We start from the raw sequence: 17,534 nt of genomic DNA, 5'->3' as shown, positions 1-17,534 counted from the left end.
TGACATTCATATTCCACTGTACAGCCTTACCTATGGATTGTTGATCCATTATATAGGGTATCATATAATTCTGGACTAAGATTGAACCATACTACACCGGCTCCAACGCTCGTCGGATGTGGCAGGGCCTACAAACTATTATAGACTACAAAGTGAAGCACAGCCGCGAGCTGCCCAGTGACACGAGCCTACCAGATGAGCTAAATTATTTATATGATCGCTTCGAGACAAGCAACACTGAAGCATGCATGAGAGCAGCAGCTGTTCCGGACGACTGTGTGATCACGCTCTCCGTAGCCGATGTGAGTAAGACCTTTAAACAGGTCAACAGACAGATTACCAGGATGTGTACTCCGAACATGCGCTGACCAACTGGCAAGTGTCTTCACTGACATTTTCAACCTGTCCCTGACTGAGTCTGTAATACCAACATGTTTCAAGCAGACCACCATTGTCCCTGTGCCCAAGAACACTAAGGTAACCTCCCTAAATGACTACAGACCCATAGCTCTCATGTATGTAGCTATGAAGTGCTTTGAAAGGCTGGTCATGGCTCACATAAACACCATTATCCCAGAAACCATAGACCCACTCCAATTTGCATACCGCCCAAACTGATCCACACTGCCCTTTCCCACCTGGACAAAAGGAACACCTACGTGAGAATGCTATTCATTGACTACAGCTCAGCTTTCAACACCATAGTGGCCTCAAAGCTCATCACTAAGCTAAGGACCCTGGGGCTAAACACCTCCCTCTGCAACTGGATCCTGGACTTCCTGACGGGCCGCCCCCAGGTGGTAAGGGTAGGTAACAACACATCTGCCACACTGATACTCAACACGGGGGCCCCTCAGGGGGTGCGTGCTCAGTCCCCTCCTGTACTCCCTGTTCACCCATGACTGCATGGCCAGGCACGACTCCAACACCATCATTAAGTTTGCCGACAACACAACAGTGGTAGGTCTGATCACCGACAATGATGAGACAGCCTATAGGGAGGAGGTCAGAGACCTGGCCGTGTGGTGCCAGAATAACAACCTCTCCCTCAATGTGATCAAGACAATGGATATGATTGTGGACTACAGGAAAAGGAGGACAGAGCACGCCCCCATTCTCATCGACGGGGCTGTAGTGGAGCAGGTTGAGAGCTTCAAGCTCATTGGTGTCCACATCACCAACAAACTATCATGGTCCAAACACACCAAGACAGTCGTGAAGAGGGCACGACAACGCCTATTCACCCTCAGGAGACTAAAAAAATGTGGCATGGGTCCTCAGATCCTCAAAAAGTTCTACAGCTGCACCAACAAGAGCATCCTGACTGGTTGCATCCCTACCTGATATGGCAACTGCTCGGCCTCCGACCGCAAGGCACTACAGAGGGTAGTGCGTATGGCCCAGTACATCACTGGGGCCAAGCTTCCTGCCATCCAGGACCTCTATACCAGGCGGTGTCAGAGGAAGGCCCTAAAAATTTTAAAATACTCCAGCCACCCTAGTCATAGACTGTTCTCTCTGCTACCGCACGGCAAGCGGTACCGGAGCACCAAGACTAGGTCCAAAAAGGCTTCTTAACAGCTTCTACCCCCAAGCCATAAGACTCCTGAACAGCTAATCAAATGGCTACCCAGACTCTTTGTTGGTTAAGGGCTTGGAAGTAAGCATTTCAATGTAAGGTCTACACCTGTTGTATTTGGCGCATGTGACAAATCCAATTTGATTTGATGTGATTTGATCAGTCTACTCAGTGACACCCACAGAACACAATTGTGAACAGTTTTTAAAAATATTGCGGAACTTTAACTGTTGGGAAATCACCACACTATCCTACCTATTGTGCATATTGACATGTACAGCCTTTTGTTTAATTTATATAACAACATTCCAACAGTGTTTAGCCTTCTCTAGTCCAATTGTGACATGATATCACAATCTTTGTAAGTTTTAATGGGGGACTTTTATTTTGAAGCAAACCAACGATTCCACTATTGTTGCTCACGCTAATGTTGTTCACGACACACACGTCGTCTGTGCCACATAATGTGCGCACCACTACGTTGGCAAGACAAAAAACTACAGGAAAGATGGTCGTTAAATGTGAGAGAATCAACGATGTTACGATTTTGAAAGTCATGTAGTGTCAACTGGGCATTAGGGAATTACTTTTTGTTAATCAATTTATTCACCTTTTTACACTAACTTAAATGTTTTCCATCCAACAGAGACAAAAAAACGAATTAAAGGTAATTAATGAACATTCATCACCATGTATTATGACATAACACTGACAATCATGCTTCATTTCTTACAATTTGGTTTGCAATATATTTACCTAAGTATGTTTATTACAAATGTGCATTAATCTTTGAGGTAAAAAAAAAAGCTTTACATATATTTTCCACACAATTTAAATTGTAGGCTCTGTGTTTTCTATTTACTTGGTATTTGTTTTATGCAGATTGGCAGGTGAAAGAATTCAAAGGTAGGAAAAACAATCCATGGCAAGATTAGTGCATGTTTATGTTATGTTTAACACAATTGTTGTATAGGCCTAGATTACATGGCTTTAGTCAGTACAGCGGGAAGGTAGAGGTGGAATACGGATAGTAGGGGCATTAGTTTTTGCAGAGTTGCCAAAAACCGGAAATTCCGGTTTTCAGGGGACATGAGAGTACCTGTGACAGGACTTCTGCTGCTTCTCGTTCTTAAAATTTGTTTTTGCATCTTTTACTTTTGGTTTTGTACACCAGTCTCAAACATTTGAAAATACAATATTTTTGGTTACGGAAAATATTATTTATAGCGGTTTAGATGGTACAATTGAACAATTGAAATTGGACAAGCTATTAGAATTTTAGCAACCAGGAAATGGCGGAGTGATTTCTTCATAGTGCCTTTAAAACAATAAAGCAGCATGTCTTTTTAAATACAATTAAACAAGGGGAGGAGATGAGAGAAAGTGAAGGGAGATACAACATTCTTAAAAGAATGATAGTAGTTTATCTGGTGAAATTCATTTCTACCTGAATGCATGATCCCTCTCCTTCAATTTCCAGCTGTTGTAACAAAGTTATCTTCGGCTTTGGAATCCTCAGATGACACTATGGATTCATGACCAGTTGACATATCCACAGTGTATGTTAATTCTACTTTGTAAGCGAGAATGAAGATAGAACAGCTTCTCCCCTCCCCTCTCCCTCATCTTATTATATTTCCCTATTTCCGTGTAGTCATGTGACAGGGCTATGTTTTTGAAAACTGCACAGCCCAATCTCCAAATAAAACGCCAACCCTGGCGTAACAGCAGTAACATAATTACATCATGTGGTGCTTTATCTTGGCTCTTAGTTAAACTCCGCAAAAGTGAAACTAAAATGTAGGTTTAGGCATTCATTCCAAATGGTTATGTTAAGGTTTGGGAAAGGCTTAAAAAACACACACAAAAACAATTGTCTAGGACTGGGATTGAACACATGCGCCTCGGAGCTTGACTCTGCACCTTAAACACCTATCCACCATCCCCCATCGCCCTAGCGAGCCGTCAGCTGCTAGAAGGTAATAGGCGCTCACATTGCACCTAGTGGATGTTATAGCTTCTGTAACAGTGTTGCTTCAGTCCCTCTCCTCGCCCCTACCTGGGCTTGAACCAGGGACCCTCTGCACACATCGACAACAGTCACCCTCGAAGCACCGTTACCCGTCGCTCCACAGAAGCCGCGGCCCTTGCAGAGCAAGGGAAACAACTACTTCAAGGTCTCAGAGCGAGTGATGTCACCGATTGAAATGCTACTAGCGCGCACCGCTAACTAGCTAGCCATTTCACACCGGTTACACTTCCACATGTCGCAAAAATAAAATAAGATCAAGCTTTATTTATACAGCACATTTCAGACATGGAATGCAATGCAATGTGCTTCACAGGAAAAAACGAATAAAAACAATGAAAATAAAAACGGAAATATTTACTACACAGATGCATGATGCATTTAGAATTCCATGAACAGAACTCTATGATCAGAATACTAAAGCTGCATGAACTGTCAAGTCTAGACATGGCCTAGAAACAGTAGATCTGTTCTATGTGCGCTATTTCTAGGCTTCCCGTTCTTAAGATTTGTTTTTGCGTCTTTTACTTTTGGTTTTGTACACCAGTCTCAGCCACTTCTCATCTATGCCCCTACTAACCTAAGGTAGCCAGGCGTAAAATAAACACCTGAAACGAGATCTCCCACATTCTGGTCTTGATGAGAGTTTAAAAAAACTGTCAGGAGAGGTTCTCTTCTGCACTGTTCAACCAATCCAGTAAATGTGAAGGAGGAGTTAAGATGGAGTGTATCCTTGTTAAAGGGAAATATCACTCAAAAACTATATATATATATATATATATATATATATATATATATATATATATATATATATATATGTATATACTGCTCAAAAAAATAAAGGGAACACTTAAACCACACATCCTAGATCTGAATGAATTAAATAATCTTATTAAATACTTTTTTCTTTACATAGTTGAATGTGCTGACAACAAAATCACACAAAAATGATCAATGGAAATGGTCTGGATTTGGAGTCACCCTCAAAATTAAAGTGGAAAACCACACTAGAGGCTGATCCAACTTTGATGTAATGTCCTTAAAACAAGTCAAAATGAAGCTCAGTAGTGTGTGTTGTCTCCACATGCCTGTATGACCTCCCTACAACGCCTGGGCATGCTCCTGATGAGGTGGCGGATGGTCTCCTGAGGGATCTCCTCCCAGACCTGGACTAAAGCATCCGCCAACTCCTGGACAGTCTGTGGTGCAACGTGGCGTTGGTGGATGGAGCGAGACATGATGTCCCAGATGTGCTCAATTGGATTCAGGTCTGGGGAACGGGCGGGCCAGTCCATAGCATCAATGCCTTCCTCTTGCAGGAACTGCTGACACACTCCAGCCACATGAGGTCTAGCATTGTCTTGCATTAGGAGGAACCCAGGGCCAACCGCACCAGCATATGGTCTCACAAGGGGTCTGAGGATCTCATCTCGGTACCTAATGGCAGTCAGGCTACCTCTGGCGAGCACATGGAGGGCTGTGCGGCCCCCCAAAGAAATGCCACCCCACAGCATGACTGACCCACCGCCAAACCGGTCATGCTGGAGGATGTTGCAGGCAGCAGAACGTTCTCCACGGCGTCTCCAGACTCTGTCACGTCTGTCACGTGATCAGTGTGAACCTGCTTTCATCTGTGAAGAGCACAGGGCGCCAGTGGCGAATTTGCCAATCTTGGTGTTCTCTGGCAAATGCCAAACGTCCTGCACGGTGTTGGGCTGTAAGCACAACCCCCACCTGTGGACATCGGACCCTCATACCACCCTCATGGAGTCTGTTTCTGACCCTTTGAGCAGACACATGCACATTTGTGGCCTGCTGGAGGTCATTTTGCAGGGCTCTGGCAGTGCTCCTCCTGCTCCTCTTTGCACAAAGGCGGAGGTAGTGGTCCTGCTGCTGGGTTGTTGCCCTCCTACGGCCTCCTCCACGTCTCCTGATGTACTGGCCTGTCTCCTGGTAGCGCCTCCATGCTCTGGACACTACGCTGACAGACACAGCAAACCTTCTGGCCACAGTTCGCATTGATGTGCCATCCTGGATGAGCTGCACTACCTGAGCCACTTGTGTGGGTTGTAGACTCCGTCTCATGCTACCACTAGAGTGAAAGCACCGCCAGCATTCAAAAGTGACCAAAACATCAGCCAGGAAGCATAGGAACTGAGAAGTGGTCTGTGGTCACCACCCGCAGAACCACTTCTTTATTGGGGGTGTCTTGCTAATTGCCTATAATTTCCACCTGTTGTCTATTCCATTTGCACAACAGCATGTGAAATGCATTGTCAATCAGTGTTGCTTCCTAAGTGGACAGTTTGATTTCACAGAAGTGTGATTGACTTGGAGTTACATTGTGTTGTTTAAGTGTTCCCTTTATTTTTTTGAGCAGTGTATATACAGTGAGGGAAAAAAGTATTTGATCCCCTGCTGATTTTGTACGTTTGCCCACTGACAAAGACATGATCAGTCTATAATTTTAATGGTAGGTTTATTTGAACAGTGAGAGACAGAATAACAACAACAAAAATACAGAAAAACGCATGTCAGAAATGTTATAAATTGATTTGCATTTTAATGAGGGAAATAAGTATTTGACCCCTCTGCAAAACATGACTTAGTACTTGGTGGCAAAACCCTTGTTGGCAATCACAGAGGTCAGACGTTTCTTGCAGTTGGCCACCAGGTTTGCACACATCTCAGGAGGGATTTTGTCCCACTCCTCTTTGCAGATCTTCTCCAAGTCATTAAGGTTTAGAGCCTGATGTTTGGCAACTCGAACCTTCAGCTCCCTCCACAGATTTTCTATGGGATTAAGGTCTGGAGACTGGCTAGGCCACTCCAGGACCTTAATGTCCTTCTTATTGAGCAACTCCTTTGTTGCCTTGGCCGTGTGTTTTGGGTCATTGTCATGCTGGAATACCCATCCGCAACCCATTTTCAATGCCCTGGCTGAGGGAAGGAGGTTCTCACCCAAGATTTGACGGTACATGGCCCCGTCCGTCGTCCCTTTGATGCAGTGAAGTTGTCCTGTCCCCTTAGCAGAAAAACACCCCCAAAGCATAATGTTTCCACCTCCATGTTTGACGGTGGGGATGGTATTCTTGGGGTCATAGGCAGCATTCCTCCTCCTCCAAACACGGCGAGTTGAGTTGATGCCAAAGAGCTCGATTTTGGTCTCATCTGACCATAACACTTTCACCCAGTTCTCCTCTGAATCATTCAGATGTTCATTGGCAAACTTCAGACAGGCCTGTATATGTGCTTTCTTGAGCAGGGGGACCTTGCGGGCGCTGCAGGATTTCAGTCCTTCAGTGTGTTACCAATTGTTTTCTTGGTGACTATGGTCCCATTTGCCTTGAGATCATTGACAAGATCCTCCAGTGTAGTTCTGGGCTGATTCCTCACTGTTCTCATGATCATTGCAACTTCACGAGGTGAGATTCTGCATGGAGCCCCAGGCCGAGGGAGATTGACAGTTCTTTTGTGTTTCTTCCATTTGCGAAGAATCGCACTAACTGTTGTCACCTTCTCACTAAGCTGCTTGGCGATGGTCTTGTAGCCCATTCCTGCCTTGTGTAGGTCTACAATCTTGTCCCTGACATCCTTGGAGAGCTCTTTGGTCTTGGCCATGGTGGAGAGTTTGGAATCTGATTGATTGATTGCTTCTCTGGACAGGTGTCTTTTATACAGGTAACAAGCTGAGATTAGGAGCACTCCCTTTAAGAGTGTGCTCCTAATCTCAGCTCGGTACCTGCATAAAAGACACCTGGGAGACAGAAATCTTTCTGATTGAGAGGGGGTCAAATACTTATTTCCCTCATTAATATGCAAATAAATTTATAACATTTTTGACATGCGTTTTTCTGGATTTTGTTGTTGTTATTCTGTCTCTCACTGTTCAAATAAACCTACCATTAAAATTATAGACTGATAATTTTTTTGTCAGTGGGCAAACGTACAAAATCAGCAGGGGCTCAAATACTTTTTTCCTACACTGTATATAGATATATTTAATTAGTCCACAGTTGATACAAAATGCATCATATGATGCAAAACGCATCATCATGATGATGTGGCTGGATAAACTTTTCTTCTTAAAAGTCCAATATCTTAACAAGTTGACTGCTGACAGACAAAACATTTTGGGACGGTATCAACACTGGACTAATGAAATAAATACCAAAGGATCGTTTTTGAGTGAAATTCCCCTTTAACGTCCAAAAGCAGAAGTCCTGTCACAGGCTCTCTTATTTCCCCTGAAAATTAAACGTCCAGTTGTTGGCAACTCTGCAAAGGCTAATGCCCCTACTGTCCGTCACCCATCTCTACCTTCCGGGTGTACTGACTAAAGCCATAAAAAAATATGAAAGGTGGTCGGAACCCCCTTTAGAAAATACAAAAAAACATAGAGTCATAGCTGTAGTATTGGCCTAATTAAAATACATATGTGTATAATGTAAAGTATGTCTAATTTGACATGTTTTCACCTTCATCTCCTAGTACTCGTTCAATATATTCTTATTTGCTATGAGTCACGTTGTCCAGGACTGAACACAGGAAGAAAGTTTGATGCTTTCACATCAGTAAAAGTGTAGAGCTGTGACACTGTATCAACATTATAAAAACACTCCCAATGTAAATAGCTCTTCTCTAACAATTACTGGTGTTGAAGGGTCAGTAAGGAGATGGAAACCTTGTCTTTTATCATAAGAGAGAATCCAGAAACCATACTTGGGTGTTAATGGAACAGTAGGCCTTCTCTCAGCATTTGCTTTGGTCACACCAACATTCCATGTCTGTTTTTCAGAGACAACCATTTGTTTATCCTTTACCTCCACTTGCCAGTGGTGTTGTCCTTAGACAAAACCCTTATTACCTAATACATATAGATGCATGTTAGACTTCCCAGTATCTTTTGCTTTGATGTACTGAGCCCTCCTTCCTTCAGCAGTCACTTTAATAGCAGGATGGGCAGTCTGGACATCAATAGTGATGTTGTCTAAAGGAAGAGAATATGATTTAATTCATTCACAAATATATTTTTTGGGGGGGTATTTTATTAGGATCACCATTAGCAGTTGTGAAAGCCGCAGCTACTATTCCTGGGGTCCACACAGAACATGAAACATGACTGTCACGGTTTCGGCCGAGGCTGCTCCTCCTCCTTGTTCGGGCAGGTTTCGGCGGTCGTCGTCCCCGGAGTACTAGCTGCCACCGATCTATGTTTCATGTTCATTTGGTTTTGTCTGGATGTCGTACACCTGTGTCTAGTTAGTCCTCATTAGTGTCCTATTTAGTTCTCGTTGTGTGTGTATGGTGTTGTGTGTGATTGCTCCTCTGTTTGGTGTTCTGAGCTACGTATTCTTCCCTCCGTGTTTGGAGAGGTTTTCGCACATGTTAGTGCGCCTTTTGTTTGACTCCTGTGTGCGCCGTTATTTCGCCTCCGGGCTTATTGTTCTCGTGTACTACGTGAATAACTCACTAAAGTCTTTTGGACTTAGCTTCTGCGTCCTGCGCTTGATTCCTGCACCACACCCACCTTCAGCACCACTTGACAATGACACAATACAGAACATTAATAGACAAGAACAGCTCAAGGACAGAACTACAGTTGAAGTCAGAAGTTTACATACACCTTAGCCAAATACATTTAAACTCAGTTTTTCACAATTCCTGACATTTAATCCTAGTAAAAATTCCCTGTCTTAGGTCAGTTAGGCTCACCACTTTATTTTAAGAATGTGAAAGGTAATAATAATAATAAATAATAATAATAATAAGAGAATTATTTATTTCAGCTTTTATTTATTTCAACACATTCCCAGTGGGTCAGAAGTTTACATACACTCAATTAGTATTTGGTAGCATTGCCTTTAAATTGTTTAACTTGGGTCAAACGTTTCGGGTAGCCTTCCACAAGCTTCCCACAATAAGTTGGGTGAATTTTGGCCCATTCTTCCTGACAGAGCTGGTGTAACTGAGTCAGGTTTGTAGGCCTCCTTGCTCGCACACGCTTTTTCAGTTCTGCCCACAAATGTTCTATAGGATTGAGGTCAGGGCTTTGTGATGGCCACTCCTTCCTCATGATGTCATCTATTTTGTGAAGTGCACCAGTCCCTCCTGCAGCAAAGCACCCCCACAGCATGATGCTGCCACCCCTGTGCTTCACGGTTGGGATGGTGTACTTCGGCTTGCAAGTACCCCCTTTTTCCTCCAAACATAACGATGGTCATTATGGCCAAATAGTTCTATTTTTGTTTAATCAGACCAGAGGACATTTCTCCAAAAAGTACAATCTTTGTCCCCATGTGCAGTGGCTTTTTTATGGTGGTTTTGGAGCAGTGTCTTCTTCCTTGCTGAGCGGCCTTTCAGGTTATGTTGATATAGGACTCGTTTTACTGTGGATATAGATACTTTTGTACCTGTTTCCTCCAGCATCTTCACAAGGTCCTTTGCTGTTGTTCTGGGATTGATTTGCACTTTTCGCACCAAAGTACGTTCATCTCTAGGAGACAGAACGCGTCTCCTTCCTGAGCGGTATGACGGCTGCGTGTTCCCATGGTGTTTATACTTGCGTACTATTGTTTGTACAGATGAACGTGGTACCTTCAGGCATTTGGAAATTGCTCCCAAGGATGAACCAGACTTGTGTAGGTGTACAATTTTTTTTCTGCGGTCTTGGCTGATTTCTTTTGATTTTCCCATGATGTCAAGCAAAGAGGCACTAAGTTTGAAGGTAGGCCTTGAAATACATCCACAGGTACACCTCCAATTGACTCAAATGATGTCAATTAGCCTATCAGAAGCTTCTAAAGCCATTGTAGTCTATCGCGTCGATGCTGGCAATTATTGCTGTCAAACAAAGGAGTCCGCTTATACTGAACTTTGATCACAAGTTTTATTCATATCACAAGTTTTCAGCATAAGTTTACAGACCTGCAGTGTCTGGAGAAACAGTGTCCCAAAATAATCTGTCTGTTTCTAACCCCCTCTTCCTCCAGCATATACTTATAAACAATGCAAAAATATGGGTTGCTCCCCATGCTGTCCAATCACCTGTCTCCCCTGGGGCGTCACCCTACAAATGGCTACTTTTGAACTAACATAAACATCTTTTCATTTCTACATGAAAAACATTAACAAAGACATAATCCTAATACACTACATTCCCCCCTTCGAGACAAACTAAAAGTCTCGAAAACAAACAAAACAGGATTATGACAAGTAACAATTTATCTTATTGAGTATCTTTAACATTAAACCAAAAAACCTTTTTCTCTAGAGTGTAAATACCTTTCTATGAAATATGAACAAATGTTTATGGAGTGTGAATACATTGATCAGTCCCTACACCCAAACGAGGACATTGCGTTCATCCACCTCTGGCCTGCTGGCTCCCCTTCCTCTGCGGAAGCATAGCTCCCGCTCAGCCCAGTCAAAACTGTTCGCTGCTCTGGCACCCCAATGGTGGAACAAGCTCCCTCACGACGCCAGGACAGCGGAGTCACTCACCACCTTCCGGAGACATTTGAAACCCCACCTCTTTAAGGAATACCTGGGATAGGATAAAGTATTCCTTCTAACCCCCCCCCCCCCCCAAATTGTAAAGTGGTTATCCCACTGGCTATAGGGTGAACGCACCAATTTGTGAGTCGCTCTGGCTAAGAGCGTCTGCTAAATGACGTTAATGTGCCCTTGAGCAAGGCACTTAACCCTAATTGCTCCTGTAAGTCGCTCTGGTTAAGAGCGTCTGCTAAATGACTAAAATGTAAATGTAATTACTATGAAATATGAACAAATCTTTATGGAGTGTGAGAGCGAAAAACTGTCTGGCAACCTTCGTTCCAAATCCATCCATCAATCAAGACAGTAAAATTCTCTCACGGTCCCTCTGCCCCAGGCAACCACCTAGGTACTCCCGATGAATTCATAAATCTTTATCAATGAATTTGAAACTATGATGCAATTAAATACACATGAAAGCCCCAGCAAACAAAATACTATCCAAAATGTCCACTCTAAGGCTGGTCAACCCATCGGACCCTATAGTGAATCTCTATCCCTGCCTGGACTCCCTGTCCCTAAGCATTCACGAAATAAACAAAAACATCTAAGTTCCCCACATGTATTCAATAACATCAAATATCATTCTACAAAAATTAATACCTAATACTATGACACAAATTATGTATTACACATGCAAATATGTCTATATTTCATTGCAGACACTGGAATGTAGTCCACTACACTTCATCTCCCCCGTAGTCTCGACTTCCAATGCATTGTTGATGATGGAATCGGAACCTTTCCACCCCTTCCTTGTTCCATCTCCTCCAGTCATTGTCCTTTCATATTGTCCTTGTTTGCGTTTTTCAATCTCTACATATTCCCCCATATGCTTCTGGAAGAAAAGAAAAGAACAAACAGTATCTTTTGCAAAACAACACTTTCAAATTAAACATCAATATCAACTAAGAATATAAAAATGATATATAAATGATGTATGAATCACATTTTCCTATTTCCCGCCTTTGATTCATAACATCATACTAAAATCACACTAATATTGAAAAAAAATTGGAAAATGATCAAATAATCAAAAAGGATATTTATCCATTAATATTCCATCCAGACCCCCTTGTCCATCTTCATCCAGATCAGGAACAGTCAACAACGGCATCTGAGTGTTGTCTCCAGGCATCACAACTCCAACCCATCTTAATATCATAGCTTTCGCAAAGGTCAGTAACAAAGTACAAAAGCAAAACATCACACACAGCGCTATCAATGCTGCAACTAAAATCTGAACCATCACTGCTCCTACTGGGCCTAACTGATCTTGCAACCAAGTCTTCGCTGACCATCCAGCTCCTTCAGATCTACCAAACGCATCCCTTATATTCTTCAACGCATCTATAACACTCGTGATATTATCGGAACTATCTGGGATCAAAGTATAACAATCATCCCCCGTCAGATTCATAGCCAAACATATAATAATAATAATAATATGCCATTTAGCAGACACTTTTATCCAAAGCGACTTACAGTCATGCGTGCATACATTTTTGTGTATGGGTGGTCCCGGGGATCGAACCCACTACCTTGGCGTTACAAGCGCCGTGCTCTACCAGCTGAGCTACAGAGGACCACAAACATAAGCCACCTTGTTTTGCTAAAATATAGTCAAGAGCCATGTCATGTTTAAACAGCGTCAGTCTGTGACTTCTTTGAGTATTTGACAGAAGGTTAAACCCTCTTATTGTTTCATTCGCAAACCCCTGCAAAGTATAGGTAATATTATCAATATGATCTGCCAAAAATGTTACACCATACCATGGAAAAAGTCTGAGTCCCCACTTCTCTCCTAGACTTATCCTCCAATGGTAGGCTTCAAGACTATGAAATGTCGCCATGTCTCTTTTCACCCTGTTTTCAACCCTAGCTTCAGATTTATCTGTGTCCGGTGCTACCCCTCTTTTAATGGTAAAAGCCTCATATGGAAGCTTCAACGTTGACATGTAACAACATCCTGTCCATCCATAGGGTAAGAATATATATGCTTTATCACCACAAACCCACCAAATATCTCTAAAATTCCCAATAGTCACATTGCCAGGCAAAAGCTGATCTTTCACCATCAAAGTCCTGCTCTTCTTACTAACTGGTACATAAAAAGTTACATTATATTTGTCATCTCTAACCTTATGTTCATGCTTATCCAAAGTCATCATATAACCATCACAATCTGATATTCCCATGAACATACCCTTTCCATCATATGTTTTATTAGAACAAAAACAACTTTTAGCCCTCACTGCTTTCACCTCCAATGCTTCAGGGTTCGCTGTTACCTGATTTTCCTTACCATCTAACAAATTCACATAGGGTAATTCATTTAACCAAGAACACCTAAACCTAGGCCTAAACAAATGTTTTGACAATGACATTACTTTATCTGTTAATGCTTGTTGCTGATACAACAGCCATGACAAAGCATAAGATTGACACATACTTGATAGAGGTTGAGCAACCGTCTTTAAAATGGAACCCCACGTCTCTGGTGCCGGAATTCTCAACAGACATGGACCCTCAAGATTCCTCACTGATCTTACAGAATGAGTTAACTGCTGGAACCAAAGATTTCTACCTGCCCATTCATCTTTAATCTTCAAAACAGAAGAATCAAATCCATATGCTTTCCATTTAGTTTCTCTTTTCCCTAACGAGCGGTATTGATCAGATGTATCTTCTGATGTTATGTTGAAATCAAAGAACTCATCCTGTACCTCCATGATATTATCTTGCACTATTTCAGATGAATCTATATTGTTCTCTATCACTATCTGCTGAGTCATTCCTGCTACATCCTTTAATTTCAGAAAAGTTGTTGTCGGTGTCGGTGTCATACTTCCTACATTTGTTATTGCCGTCGTACCATTAATTCCTTCCAAAGTTACCATTAAAGTAGTTGATTTAGTTGATGAATTAACACCCTTAATTACTTCTAGTGGGAAAGTTACCGATATCCTCTGTGTATTATTTACTGTTGGAGTGGCTACTGTAATATACTTCTCCTGAACTCCTTTGGTGACTGTGGAGGCTACAACAGACCTCAACTCTTCCATTATAAGCGTCACTTTACGAATTACATAGCCTTTTAACCAATAATTCTTAACCGGAACAAATTTTAATGCTTGCACTAGATAAGTACACATATATTCTCCCTGATCTTTCTCTGTAACATTACGCAAAATAAGTGAACAATCACTCATAACCCTCTTCCCCTTCATATTGTTGTACAAAATATACTTCCTTTGACTAGGGGGTACCGCTTCTACATCTGGTCCTGATAACAATACTTATTCTCCATAATTATCTCTCCATGTGGGAGGAACGTCCCCTCCCCCACTCCATCTCTCACAGCTACAAGGAAGATGAGCTGTCTCACCCCTCCTAACCTTAATAATAGTATTTTCTTCTAAAATTGGTGCTGGAGCTATTGGTTCCCTTGTAATCAAATGCGATATATTTATGGCTTTAATAACTATCAATGTTGAAAGAGTTAAATTGCTTCCCACTGTTGTTATAACAGACTGAAGTGTTGATGTCATTGTTGTTACTTCATCCCTAGTTTTCGTAACGTTTTGGTCTGACTTTTCTCCTAACTGGTCTAGGCCTACTTTGTCTAACTGAATCACTAACTTCTCCTGCAACGGAGTTGCCCTTGGTGCTCTCTGCTGCTTCATATTCCACTGAAATATTCCCTGTTGCTTGTGGGACGTATTGAAAATCAATTTCCCCAAATCCCCTTTCCTTTCCATCCATTGCATAGTCATCTCTGGCATCATCAGAAGTGTAAACATTATCAACGTTATCCCCAACATTGACAATCTCTCCCTCTTTCTGTTCTCCCCTATCTCCATCCTCTCTCTCTGCGCGTGGCACCTCTTCTCCAGGCGCTTTAACACAATGTGACAAATGATACCACGTAGGAGACCCCTTAACCTGGACAGCTGTTCCAGTACTACGAACCACTTCAAATGGTCCTTCACGACGTTCGTTATACCACTTCCTTCTGAATACCTTTACGAATTCTTTGTCCCCCGGTTGTACTGTATTCCTCTTATCCTCCTCAAGCTCCTCCTGCACCTCTTCTTGTCTTTGCCTGTCAGAAACATATGTGGACAACTTTTTATGAAAATTGGCCATATATGTAACGTACGCTCTCATTTCATCTTCCAACAGAGCCAACCTTGGACCCTTTCCGCTTGTTCGCAAACAAGGCGTAGGCATCCTTCTTCCTGTTACCAACTCATGGGGTTTCATACGTAGATCACGTAACTCACTTGAGCGACACACCATTAGTGCTAAAGGAAGCGCCGCTATCCAGTTTAGACCTGTATGTTGACAAATCTTCACAATACGATTTTTCAAGACACCGTTCATTCTTTCACACATCCCTTGACTTTGTGGGTGATAAACTGCTCCAAAACGTTGCTTAATTCCCAATTTTTGCAACATCAATTTAACTGATTTATCCACAAATTCCCTTCCATTGTCTGAGGATATTCGATCGGGTAATCCCCACCTGCTTATGACTTCTTTACACAAGAACTTGGCAACCGACTGAGCATCCTTACGCTTGGTTGGACAAGCTTCCGTCCATCGTGAAAATCTATCTACAACCACCAACATGTATCTTTTTCCATCAACTGGTTTTATCATAACAACAAAGTCAATAACGAACTCATGCATAGGACCCCTTGGTGTAGGAATGTAACCCGGATGAACAGTTACCCCTCTTCGAACATTATTTTTAAGACAGATAGTGCACCTTCCTATCATATAATCAATTTGTTCAAACAAATATGGAGCCCAAAAACCATATTCCTTTGTGATCTTTCTGTTAACCTCCCCCCTCGCAACATGAGCTAACCCATGTGCTTCCTGAATCATCAGACCTAAGAGGTCTAGAGGCGCTACTATCAACCCCTCATGGTTTCTCCACAGACCAGTAGCATCTTTGACCGCTCCTCTGTCTAGCCATAGCTGTTTGTCAATCATAGAAGCAGCTTCTTGCATCAAAATTACATCCTGAAGCGTAATTTTGTCTTCCAATTCCACTCCATGAGTGACCAGAAAAACTTTTCCCAATTTATCAGCTCCTGCGACGGCTTTTGCAGCTTCATCAGCAGCTTTGTTCCCTTGTGTCACTCTTGACATATCTGTTTTGTGAGCTGCACACTTAGCTATCGCTATCTCTTTAGGCTTCATCATAGCATGCAACAGTTTCATTATTTGCGCATGATGTTGTATCGGAGAACCATCCGTTTTCTTAAACCCTCGACCTTTCCATACTGCCCCAAACAAATGACATACACTATGTGCATATGCTGAATCAGTGTATATCGTTACTCGCTTTCCTTCTGCTAACAAACATGCTTCTGTTAGCCCCACAAGTTCAGCAAGTTGTGCAGACGCAGGCTGTGGTATTACTTCAGCCTTTTCCACAACAAATCCAGTTCCTCTGCCTTTAACTACTGCATAACCAGCACACAATTTATCTCCCACCCGATAACAAGACCCATCAGTCCAATACTCCAGGTCTGCCTCACGTAATGGAAAGGCTTGTAAATCTGATCTAAGCCTAGAATATCTCTCTGCTTCTTGGACACAATCATGTGGCTCACCATCCTCTGAAGTTGGTAAACTCTCGGCTGGATTTACTGTATCACACCTCACTAGGGTGACATCTTCCTGCTCTAAGAGCCTATGATAGTTTCTGAGCCTAGGCATAGTCAATGTATATTTCCCATAGTTCAGAAGATTTCTGAGACTATGATGGGTAAGAATTGTTACTGCGTAGCCCATTGTGACCGATGATGCTTTGTCATACATTGAATATACTCCCACCATTGCTCTGTAGCACAGTGGTAACCCTAGTTCTACCTCTGAATAAGCAGTAGAGTAGTAGGAAATAGGCTGAGGATTCGTCCCCGTGCCTGTCGGTTGACAAAGAACCGCACACGCATATCTACCTCCAGTAGAAGTAGACACATATAGCAAAAAGTTCTTTGAGTAATCTGGTAGTGTAAGTGCAGGTGCCTCCTGCAACCTCTGTTTGATCGTTTCAAATGCCACATGGCCTTCCTGTGTCCAGGAAAGATTGCTATGGAGTTGACCACTCTCAGTACCCCTAACCATAGCTCTCAAAGGTGCCATCAAATGAGTATAACCCTCCACCCAAGATGAGGAATAACCAGCAATACCCAGAAATGTCATCATCTCTCTGACCGTTCTAGGCTTCGGAGCCTTACGAATAGTTTCCAGTTGCCTGTCCGAAATGTTTCTGTGGCCATGCGTTATGTTTTGACCTAAATACACAACCTTCTCCTGGCAATATTGCAGCTTTTTCTGTGAAACCTTATGCCC

The sequence above is a fragment of the Coregonus lavaretus genome (assembly GCF_964263955.1).
Source record: "Coregonus lavaretus genome assembly, chromosome: 38".
NCBI lineage: Eukaryota > Metazoa > Chordata > Actinopteri > Salmoniformes > Salmonidae > Coregonus > Coregonus lavaretus.
Note: the sequence above shows the minus strand (reverse complement) of the source record.